Source organism: Rattus norvegicus, chromosome 11, assembly GCF_021556685.1.
Source record: "Rattus norvegicus strain SHRSP/BbbUtx chromosome 11, alternate assembly SHRSP_T2T, whole genome shotgun sequence".
NCBI lineage: Eukaryota > Metazoa > Chordata > Mammalia > Rodentia > Muridae > Rattus > Rattus norvegicus.
In genome coordinates, this window is record NC_141544.1 from 90344021 (window position 1) to 90356123 (window position 12103).

The following is a 12103-nucleotide window of genomic DNA, read 5'->3' on the forward strand; positions in this document are numbered from 1 at the left end:
AGTCTATCTAGGGCGTCTGATGGGACTCCCAGATGGATACACTGGTACCCACCCACCCCCACCCCCTGGGGTCCCAAAGAGCCTCACAGGACAAGAGAGCCCAATGCTACAGTGGAAGCAAAGACCATAGTGACTTTTCCTCATCTAGAAGGGTCTGCCCACTGACGATCACACTATGCCTTGGTCCTTTCTAAGAACTTCTTGGACCCGAAACAGTAGTACCATCTGCTGGACCATCCAGCAGAGTGGAAGCGGGGATGTGGAGATCCTCATCTCCTCTGTGAGTTCCCTGGCTGGGAATAACGTATTCAGTTCTCATACATGATTCCCACATCTCTCTTACAAATAAGGAAACTGAGGCAAGGGGATGTGAAACCATGAGATCAAGCCTCACCGTCAGTGTTAGAGCTAAGCCCAGGCAGCTTGACTACAGAGTCCAAATCTCTGAACTCTTTCCCCTGCCACACCATCTTCTGGTTGCTATTCTAAGACCACCAAACTAAAGAAGGTCTGATAACTCATTTCTAACATAATGCCAACTCTGGAATCTTGGACTATGTAGTTCAGTAGAATAAGCACAAAGTTAGGAACAGGCTATCTTCAGCTGGCTGTTAAATATGAGGTGGTTGTGTCATGAATATTTTGCCTCCGTTAACTTAAGCGTTTCTAGCCTTGGCTTCCTGCCACTCCAATAGGGAAACAGAGAATTGGCTTGATTTGTAGACCCACTGGACCCCAGACTCACAGTAGTTTGCAAACCAGTAGCTGATCAAGTTGGAAAACAGGCCTCATCTAAGCCAGGCAGAGAGAGATAAGGCCGTGGCCGATGATGAGTACAGTGGTTCCGAAAGATAAGAACCAGAGGGAGGCAGAAGTCCAAGCAGGGATAGAAGACGGCAGGAGTCCTCAGTTGTCTCAGCCAGGAGCCCGAGGCAGATGGTCCGATAATAGCAACGACCTTACGTGAGTTGAAGAGGCAGGGGACCTCTAGTGCCCCACAATGAGAAAGGTTCTGTAATAGGGACACAGTTTCAAAATTTCCTGGCTTGATGAAATAGTCAATGGGATAAAGGCTAGATTAACACTGTGGCCAGGAAGGCCGTAGACAGGGAAGAATGTGGGCCTATTGTTAGAACATCTAGCTTGTAGCCTTTGGTCTTCCAACAAGGTGAATGGCCTTAGATTAGTTGTGTGTATCTCACATTGCCTACAATAGCTGTGACCTTTCACTGAGTACTTGCTTCAGAGCCCAAACAAGTCTTAACAAAGTCTTTTAGAAGTTCTATACATAGACTTTCACCTAGAGGTGGAAAAGACAGCTCAGAGAAGTTAAGTAACTTAGGCGAGGTGGCCTAGTACTCCTAGACCTGGGAGTTTTTCCAAAGTCTGAATACCACCTACCCCCAGAACAGTTCCCTGGGTTGAGCCTGTGTTCTGATGTCACATGCCACATATCTTTCAGTGAAGTCTCAGTGGGATCACGGAGTAAATAGAGAGACCGAGCCCTCAAAGCAGGAGACACAGAGAGGAGAGGCAGGAAGATGCAGAAGAGAATGAGCTCAGTGGGGTGTGTCCGACAGGTGCTCTGTCTGGACATCCAGAAGCTGGAGTTCCTCTCACAGCCACCGAGATTGCCTTCCAATTTGAGGGTTATGAGGCTTAGTGTCTCAGGATAACAAGACATGTTACGGTCTCACTATTTGGGGTCCACATCTGAACATGTATGTTGGAGGCTATTCTCCAATCCCAGTTGCTGAAGGATTGGAAAACCGAGTTTCAGAAAGAGCTCTACCAAGTCCATTAGCTTCTCTGGGCTGGGGGTTCCTGCCTGTGTCTGACTGGGCTGTGCACATCCCAGCACCTAGCCACCTGACATGTCCTGAACTTTAGTCTTTCCTAGGGTCATCTGCCATGTGTCCTGCACTCCCAGAATCCTGTTCTCAGTCAGTGGTCTCCTTCAGCTGTTATGGTGACCATAACTGATGCTCTCAGGTACTCATGCGCTAGCTCAAGTGAAGAATTCCCACTTGACCATGTCCTTGAAGTCCTCATTAGTGATGGAACTTATAGGCCCTGGGATAAAGTTTAATAACTGACAAAACATTTCCTTACTCTTCATCTCATTTGACTGTCATGTGGATATGACCTGTCACCTGCGAGGAATCGCTGTGTCAGTGTGAGGGTGAAGAAAAGAGACCAGTGTGACCTGTGTGGTCCTGCCTTTGCCTGCCAGTGGGCTTTTCTTTTTCCTACTGAAGAATGGAATCTTTAAAAACTTGAATTTATACTCCAGCAGCTGATTAATCATTTGTAGGAATTTTGTTTACAGGGACCACATTGGCTGGAGCCTTTCAGACTTTCCCCCTAAGATCCAGGTGTGGAAAGTGATACGTTCGCAGAGAACCGGTGAAATTCAGCTGGCCCAGGCCATTCAGTGTGAATGGCATTTGTTTGCAACTCCCCATGCAGTATCCACAGTGTGCCACATGCCACCCTATCCTGAGAGGTCAGCAAAGAGGTTAATGTTATTAGTGATATTATTTTCAGGTCTGAGAGGTTCAGAGATATTAAGGAATTATACCATGGGACTGCATAGAATGGTCCAAATGGGGTTTAAACCCGGGGCTGGAACCCTAACTTCTACTTGTAGAGCTCATGAGGTTTCTTGAATTTGTTGGTCTGGGTTTTGTTGAGCTCTACTGAGGCCCATTTCCAGATTGGCTCCAAGGGAGTTGCAGTGGAGCTGGGAAACTTACTCTGGTAGTACAGAGCAGAGCTGGGAACTTTATTCTGGTAGGACAGAACTAGTCTGTCCCCGGACTTCGGGCGCTGTCCTCTCTCCAGTCTCCTTGGCTATCATAGGTAGTGCTATTATTTTGGGTGGTCACTACCAGACTTTCTAATCTGTTTTCAAACCTTTCTCCCAGCTTCTCCAGGACACTGGATTTTGTGGGTATCGGAAGGGTCCTTTGGCTCTGGGCTGGAGTCAGATGAGCTATGAAGAAAGGTGAGGTGGGAGAAAAGAGCAGGCTGCTGTTTCCTCCCCTCAGCTACCTGCAGCTGGCTGTGGCGGCTTCCCTCCACAACCCTTTGCTATTACTAGGCTCCCTGTTTCTAGTATTCTCCAGACCCTTGGAGCTGCTTCTCCCTTTGTTCTTTCAGGCTGAGGACAGGCTGAGAACCTGGTTTTTGTAATAATCTTCAGGTTATATGACCCTCCCCTACATTTTCTCAACTGTACTCACACCTCTAAGAATTATTCTTTTAACCTCTCTTCCCTTGCACACTTTTAATGTCTCTTTCTTGTTTCTACTCTAACATTTTTTAAGAACATTAAAACTAATCTCTGGGGGTTGCGGATTTAGCTCAGTGGTAGAACGCTTGCCTAGCAAGCGCAAGGCCCGAAAAAAAAAAACCAAAAAAACCAAAACTAATCTCTGTTTTTTATTTGTTTTTGATTTGGGGTGGGGATGTGGGATGTGGGATGAAGATGGGGGTGGGGCTGTGCCTGAAATCTGTGTGCCAACAGGAAGCCAGAAGAGAGCATCAGTTCCCATGGAAGTGAAGTTACAGGTGACTGTGAGCTACCTCACGTGAGTAGAGTATACTCTTAACCGCTCGGTCATGTCCCAGCCTGAACCCGTGTCTGTAATACAATCTATAGACGTTGTTTCTCTTGCTTTTGCTTTTTAAAGCAATATAGAAAAAGGAGCAAAGGTTAGAGTTGGGGCTTTCTGACATGGTGGCAAAATAACCAGAAATAAATAATTTAAGTTTGGATCCATTGTCATTCACCGCCCTCCCCCCCCCACACACATACTGTGGTAAGGCAGAGCATCATGGGGGGGGAACATGTGTTAGAGAAAATTGTTCATCTCGTAGTAGATGGAAAGGAGAGGTTTGGACAATGTGGGAGGGAGGGAAGAGGAGAGCAAGGAAGGGGTGGGCACCAAGGGTGGTCTAGAGACAAGACAGATCTACCGAAGGTATACTCTGAATGACCCTTCAACTAGATCCTACTTCCATCACCTCCTGATAGCCCATCAAACTGTGAACCCCTCAATCAATGAGTTAATTCATCAATGATGTCATAGCTGGCATGATTCATTGATACACCCAAAGCGATCTCAATGCATCAGTGGCAAGAATTTCATCACAGGAGGGCATTTCAAGATCAAAACAAAATAGGGCTCCAAGGGGTTATAAAAAGTCCCAGACTAGGTCTGGTGGCTAAGTGACCCAAGTGGAACACTTACAAGCTATGCCATATTATCTCTCCCACTAATATGAATGAGAATAGATTCTTCTTATCTTTCTTGCATGCCTCCTGAGAAAATGAACCACAGGAAGTCTAAAGGAAATGCTCCGTAAATGCTGAAATGTTCCAAAGCCTGAAAATGTTCCAAATAGTAGGTATTGGTTTTTTGTTTTGTTTTGTTTTGTATTGTTTTTATATCATACACAGCATCCAGGTTAAACCTTCAAGAGGCCACAGACTGCATTTTCCAATGCATTCAGATGTCCCCACTGCCTCTAGGCCAACTGGATCAGGAGATCTAGCATTTGTGGCATCCAAGATTAATGTCCAGGGACGGTTGGCAAAGCATGGGCCACATGGCATCACTAAAAATACTCTTGACCTTAGTGGGAGCATCTTGGGACCCAAAGGGGTAGACTTGGGGGCAGAGAGGGCTTGAGAGGCAAGTGAGTTCCATCAGCTGGGCTTAGGAAAGGTGACTGTTCCCAAGAGCCTCCTTACAGAGTGTCTGCTGGAATTGTCTCCCCACACCTCTCCCTCCCTCCCTTCCTCCCTCTTTCCTTTCTTTCTCCCTCCCTCTCCCTCCTCTCCTTCCCCTCCCCCTCTCTCCCCTCTCCTTTCTGTGTGTGTTCCAGTGGCAAGTGGAGATTGGGGGACGTCTCTGACCTTCTGTACTCTTCTGCTGGAGTAAAGGCTGTGCCTTAAAGCTCTTCCTCGTGGCAGGACTCTCAGGAATCTCCCTAGCCTGCCAGTTGGACAATAGATACCCAGAGCCTGCAGGAGCTAGGGAGGGGTAAGATGAAGAGCCTGGTATGGAGTTGGTGGAGAGGTTCAATCCAGAAGGCAGGGTTTAGCATCTCTGGGGATGAGGGGTGGGGAGGTTCACTGCTATCCTAAAGACATAGTTTTCCAAACTCTGTAATTAGAGCTTCACACCTTTTCTACTTAAAATTGGGTGTCTGAGTCAGCACCTACCCATATTAACTAGGAACTTACTAGAAATAGAGATCCTCAGCTCCTGTCCCAGACCTCTAGGGCTCTAAACCAAAGCCTGTATAAGACGTAACCATTCCAGATGCACCCATGTACTCATTTGAAAACACCATTCTTGGACTTCTCTCAGGTCCCCTCAAGGGTCACCAGTGAGTGAGAACAGTTGTATAAGTGAGGTCTGATTAAAAAATAAAATCAGACAGCCAAGAATGCTGGTACATGCCATTAACCCCAGCACTGAGGAGGCTATGCTGAGACTACTAAGAGTTTAGGGTTAGCCTGAGCTAACTATATTTACTATATAGTAAATTTCAGGCCACAGAGTGAGCCATATATATATATATATATATATATATATATATATATATACATCTATATATTGATCATACATATATGATTATATTTGAAAAATGTCTTCATTTGCATTTGCATTTAGAAGAAGATTTAAAAGTTAAAACCAATGTGGCCTTTCTCTGTTTACATTAGAACAGTTTTCTTTTCCTTCAGAGCCCCCTGCTACCCCAGCCCTGCCTTGCTCATTAGCTCTTGGGTGTCAGAATCCCTCGTCCCTAATGCAAGCCTGGTCAGGAAGGGGCAACACCACCAGTGAAGGTCCATGTTAGGAGATGAGGTGGGCACTGGGTTTTTTCCCAAGTCAAGGCATTTTCATCCCTGAAGGTCTAGCCTGAGCAGGACTTCCTGGTGAGATGCCGAAGGTGCAGGAAAGGAACCTGTCATGACCTGGGTGTGCAGCATTTAGCTCTGTTCTTGGAGAGGGGAGGGCAGAAAGGCTCAGCGAGTTCTCTTCTGTAGGTGGAATTATGCAGGCAGCTTAGTGTTTGTTGTATGGAGAGCATCCTGGCAGGATGAGAAGAAGCGCCAGGAGCTGAGAAGAGATAAGCCTGCTTCCAGCTGGGATCTGGGCACAGTCCTGCAGCAGGCAGCAGGTTTTCAGGATTCCAGAGGGAAGGGAGTGCTTGGCGGCTGAGGCAATGCCTTTTCAGAGCCTCGGTTTGCTCCATTATAAATAACTATGATTTACATTGCCTTGCTAGCCTGGGGAATGCTCCTGGCCCAGCCTTCCACTAGTCACCTTATAGAGAACATTCTTGGCTTGTGTTGTACTGAGGGGGAAACTGAGGTTTTGAGAAGCCATGCCACTCATGTTTGGGACTGAAAGTATTGAGAGGACCAGTGAAGTTGGCCTGATCCTGGCTTGAGCTCATCTCTTTTCTCTTTGTGTCTTGCCCTCTGCCCACATCGTCAGCCTAGCTTACTGTTCTAGATGCTCTCGTGTGCACATCACCTCCTTTTCCATTCACTAAGTTCATCACTCCAGTCAGGAGCCTTTATTTCCCTCTTGTGACCCAGTTGCCTGCCTTGATTGGACTTGATAATATGCTCCACTGCTACTTGCTTACCTTCAAAGTTTTGAAGGGAAGGGAGTGGCCCAGCCTCTTGGAACCCCACACAATGTTGTCCTTGGGAAATGCTTATGTAATGGTGAATTAACCAGCAGACTAAAACATTCAAGTTCATAGCTGAGGCAGAGTCTGTGTTTATAGACACTTGGGCAGGAGAAAGGCTTCTGTTGTTCAACAATACTGGTCTTGAGGAGGGCAGTTGGTCCCACTCCAAATCAAGAAACTTGAGTTCTCCAAGTTGAAATTTTAGGTTTCTTCCTCCCCTCCTTCTTTATCCTGTAAATAGAAGTATCCTAACTTATCATTCAGGTGTGAAAAGGACAGCATGACACCTCTAAGGGGTGTCTTGGAGGATTGGCACCTACAAAGCCGATAACAGGCAGTCACTAGCTAGTACAAGGTACCGTTTCTTTTCCTTGGAGCTAACTAGCACCTGAGGACAAAAAGGGGAGTAAGGTAGGAAACCCCAGATCTGGACCCTGGACTATCTTCTCAGTGGGCGAGTGCTGTACATGTTAAGGACTGGTTATCCAGGATTCCAAATGATGATTTTTAAAAATGGTGTCTGATCGGCCCCAGGCTGAGCCATTCGTCCTTTCCAATTATGTAAGTATTCAGCAGCAATTCAGGAGGCAAGCGAGTCTAGTCCCTGGGCCATGGACTCTATTCTTATGACCTTCCTTTTGGAAAGCCACAGGTGTAGAGGTGGTGAAAGACAGAGGCTGGGAGGCTGGGATCCTCCCAACCTGGATTTATCCTCTGACTCACTCTGCGATCATGGACCATTTGTTCCCTGTGGGAACAAGTCACATGAGCAGACTGGACTGAGGTCACTCAGTGCTCAGCCTGATAGCAAGCTCTCTCCCTCTCCCTGCTCCCCCTCTCATCTCCATACCCACCTATTCTAGAGAGAAGGGTGGGAGTCCCTGAGACAGAGCCTGGTAATTTCTGTCTTTATCTTGCCTCCACATCCGTTCCTAGCTTGAAAACAGCCCTGGAAAATAAACAAGGTATATGTCATAATTACCATCTTATAGATGTAAAACTGAGGCTCAGGGAGGACACCTTGCTTGGTGAAGAGAACATAGTTTTAATTTCTCTGTTCTGATTTTCTTAGCCAGCGACTCTCAGGGCTCGTGGTGGCCACTACTGCATAGGTTCCTCTGCCAAAGCGAGGTCCTTTACTCCTCCTGATCTGGTTTCCCTTTCTGATGGATTTGTCCCTCTTGCTTGACCTGTTTGAACCCCATAAGACTGGATGTGATGGGCTACATTGGGACAAATCCACCAAAGAGACCTGGAGAGAGGGTGATTCCATCACTGACATCTCATGTTCAATCCATCTTCAGATGCGTCTCATACGCAAACCTTCATGTGAGGACCTGGGGGATTCCAAGCTGCTCTCCTGGGACTCTAATGCAGAGTACTGGCAAGGTAGACGGTAGCAGGAGCAACTGAGGCCAAGTGTGACAATGAGACTCTTGAGCTGCATGGCTGACCTGCTTGGAGGGCTTGAAGACGAGTAATTGGGCAGAACGTCATGCACCTGGAAGATCAAAAGATAAGCTCTCTGAGAGGGGGGCAGGGAACGGCTCGTGAGTCAAGGAGTTGGAAGAATTCGGGCAACTCTGTTGTAACCTTTCCTGTTTCTTCTTTCTCTGCCCTCCCTCCAGTGTTCACTGCCCCACCCTCTCAGATCTCAAAAGGCTCCCAACTGGTCTCCCCACTCAGCTCCATACACCCCTGCCTGAATCTCCACCTTCCTCTTCAGTCCTCTCCCTCTTGCTCCAGTTTGAGCACGCAGTGCTACCCGCCAGCCAGGTGAAGCTACTCCTTCTTCCTGCTCCTGTACTTTTCCACTGTTGGCCTTCTCTTGTGCTCTGTCCTTGTGCACCCTTCCTAGTCCTGCAAGTGCGAACACCAATTCTGACTTTCAGTCCATCCCAAATGCTCCTCTCTTAACTCTACTTGAGCGGATATGTGGTTGTCCGATTCGACCTCCTGTTTTGGGGAGGTATTTGAAGCCATTTAAGTGGTGTCTTAGCTATTTTTTCCCCTCGTTTTACCTCCTGGAGAGACTGAAATCATCTTGCAGAAAAGGGCCACAATCAAATCTGTATTCCTTGGTATCTTCTTGGGGGCCACTTCATTTTCTCATGAACTTACTAGGTTGGGAAGGGAGAGGTTCAAGCACTCTAGAACTAAGCCTCAGTAAGACCAACCGTACACTGCAAAGGAAGCTGAGATATATTGTAACAGACATGTGGATAAACACCTTCAAAGAATAGTGACCAGAGGGGAAAAGTCTTCTCAAGGGAGTGTAAAACAGGGAAGCAAGAAATCAGGTATGAGTGAGATGGCAGTTGTTTGTCCTATGCTTGGTAACAGGAGTCAACAGAACCTGGAAGGACCTTCTTAGGGTGGGACCAGAATGAATCACAAAAGCTTTCATCTAACCAGTATACAGCACCGGGCATCTTCCCAAGCAGAAGCCAGGAGACAAAAGCATCCAGCACATTCCCAAGCCTTTGGGGTTCCTAGAGTCTTCCACATGAGCCAGACCAAATCTCAAAGTTCATACCCATTTGAAAAAAAGACAACACCGTGTCAAAAATCCTGCCCAGCTACACCAGCCAGTGTTTCTTCATGATCTATCAAACTTGGGCCAGGTGGATGTAACCACAGACGTCCCAATAGGTGTGGTGAGAACAAAGACATATAAAGGGAGAACAGATTTTAGAAACAGAGTCAGGGAAGCCTCACTCCCAGGAGTGTGGAGAAGTGGTCCATGAGGAGCTGTGGGTCAGTGGAAATAGAGAATTGGCCAAGGGGGCAAACCTGTTTGCAACAGAACCCAGGTCACTTCAATGTGGGCTTAGCTTTTCCAAGGCCACCTGACTATTAGAATGGCCAGAAAACCCCTTTTATTCCTGTTTATTTCTCTCCTTTTCTCTGTTCTTTTCCTTCTTTCCCCTCCTTCACATTCCCATCTCTTTCTCTCAAAGGCCTAAAGAAATCGTGGAATAGAACACCCCACTGAAAATGGAAACTCAGGTGGACTTCAGAGGGAGGAGGGGATGAGAAGGCCCTTGGTCACTTATCATCCTGTGGCTTGGGGAAAGTAGGGGCCAAAACGAACACCAAGAAGTCTTCTCCTCTTTAGTGGACTTGCTTATTTGTGGACCTCATCTGCATATGTAAATGAGAGCAGTGGGCAATGTAGGGTGGCAGCTGTGGCCCTGCAGCTGCCTGTGCAGTGAAGCACTGGGGAGCCTCCCACAGCGCCGGGCCACTCAACTCACATATTGGGGACTCACTGCTTGAGAAGAGGGAGTACTAATGAAAGGCAAGAGACCATGTCGGAGAGGGGTCCTGGGTGTCATTTATGTGAACACACTCAGAGAAACACAAGAGTAGAGACTTTGTCCAGTTGTAATCAGTCACCATCTGGACTGCTTAGAAACTGCATTTCCTGCTTTGAGCACCGGGAGTCTGTTATTTTTCTTTCCAAAACTGGGTGGGAGATATAGACAGAGACATAGTCCAGCCAGAGATGAGGTGTGAACAGTCCCCAGGGATTCCCAAGAGACAGGCTGGCATATCCCAAGTCTTCTTCCCATGTAGGTCAGGTTCTAGTCTTCATTTGCAATCCACATGGCCATTCTCTGGGGTCACAGAGAGTTCTGGGGCATATGATTCCGTAAGAAGGACATTCTTACACCCTATAAACTCATCTGTGATCAATGCAAAGTGGATTTTACTATTTATTCAAATTTCAGTGGAATTCTTTAAAATCTTTTACATCTTTTTTTGTGGACCAAGAATGTATAGTCACTAACTTTCTGAAGGCTTCAAATTGTGAAAAAGATGAGCATTAAAAGAAAATTAATGCTTTTTTCACAAAGGTACTTTACATTTTTTTAAAAAAAGGATGGAGTGGGTTCTCTTTTAACTACTTGCAGTAGATAGCTAAGAAACATCTATGTTCTAACGGGAAGACTAGAACCTTGACATCAGAGGTTTTTGATTTTTTTCTTTATTGAAGTTAACTTCTGTTATCAACAGGACAGCTATGGGCCTGAAAGTTGACTTAGCAGGGAAAAGTACTTGCCATGCAAACCTGGCGAACCGAGTTTGGTCCTCGAAACCACAGAAAGAATGAAGAAGAAAACCGAAGGCACAAAGTTGTCCTTTGATCTACAGCTACACTATGGGATGCATGCCCCCCATGTCCCATGCTCTCCCTCTCGCCCTCCCTCCCACCTCTTACACATACACACACACACACACTAATAATAACTAAATAAGTGCATCTGAGGGACTGGCTCAATGCCTTCCAGCGGTGGGTGCTACATTGAAGGGGTTGTTAGAAGACATAGCCATGGGTCTCAGAACTATATGGTTGAATAGAAACAAGCCAGAATGGAAATAAACACTATTCACCTCTTCTGTTTTGCAGCCGAAATCCCTGCCTTTTCTCTCCAAGGCTGCCATGTAGGAGTTATAGAAGCCACACGCATAAGATCTTGTTGTTCCTATGCAGGACCGGGAGCCTTGCTTCAGTCTCAGACCTGATCTTGTGACTCTCAAGTGTTCTAGTGTGTCCACTGCTGCCTTGGACCTTTGGCAGAATAATCAGAGCCCCTCCACCTCACCATTTCTAAGAGATTTCCACATAAAACAAAATGCTTGCTGTGCAAATCTCATGATTTACAAGATCACTGACCAAGACCAAGATCACTGACCCTATACCTGTCCATGAAATTGCTCCTGTGGCATGGGTCAGTATCACTAAATTTCTAGATGTTCTGTCTGTTGGATGACTTCTCGTCCTCACCAGCTTAGGTGAAACAAAGAAGGACCCAATAACTCTGCTTCTCCATGAAGGAATTTACTTTGTCACAGGCTTGGAAGAAGGAGAGTGAGTATGTATTATGGTCAGGAAAATGTCCACATGACAGTGGTGCATCTGAGGGACTGGCTCAATGTGTTTCCAGCGGTGGGTGCTACATTGAAGGGGTTGTTAGAAGACAAAGCCATGGGTCTCAGAACCATGTGGATGAATAGAAACAAGCCAGAAGGGAAATAAACACTATTCACTTCTTCTGTTTTACAGTAGGAACTGTGAGTAAGTTTCTTGATGCACAGTCACTGCTTATCTTTTTAGCTTCCCGAGAGCTAGGAAGGCCACATAATACTCTTTCTATAGTTTTCAAGATTCCCTTATGTGATCACTCAGTATATTATATTAGCATTCAATTCACAAGCCTGCCTTTAACAGATAGACAGTGCAGAATTTAAAATCTGAATATATATATCCCCTCATGTTTATTGATAGGAATTTCAAATGCAGAAATAGAGCCCGAATGGTTAGAATAGGGATAATTGTACAGGTAGGTTTTACTAAAAACCAAGGAAGGCTTTGGAA

The 12103-nt window shown here is 46.3% G+C and overlaps 1 long non-coding RNA gene across 2 annotated transcripts in view; it reads left to right on the plus strand.

Annotated features, from left to right (window-relative positions):
- LOC103690608 (uncharacterized) overlaps positions 1-12103 on the plus strand; it is a 67795-nt gene that overhangs the window by 38368 nt on the left and 17324 nt on the right. For both annotated transcript variants that reach the window (XR_015633169.1, XR_015633165.1), the window contains 4 exons: positions 1891-1992; positions 2330-2506; positions 2928-3007; positions 3530-4409. This is a non-coding gene — a long non-coding RNA (uncharacterized LOC103690608). The remainder of the gene's footprint in view (positions 1-1890; positions 1993-2329; positions 2507-2927; positions 3008-3529; positions 4410-12103) is intronic.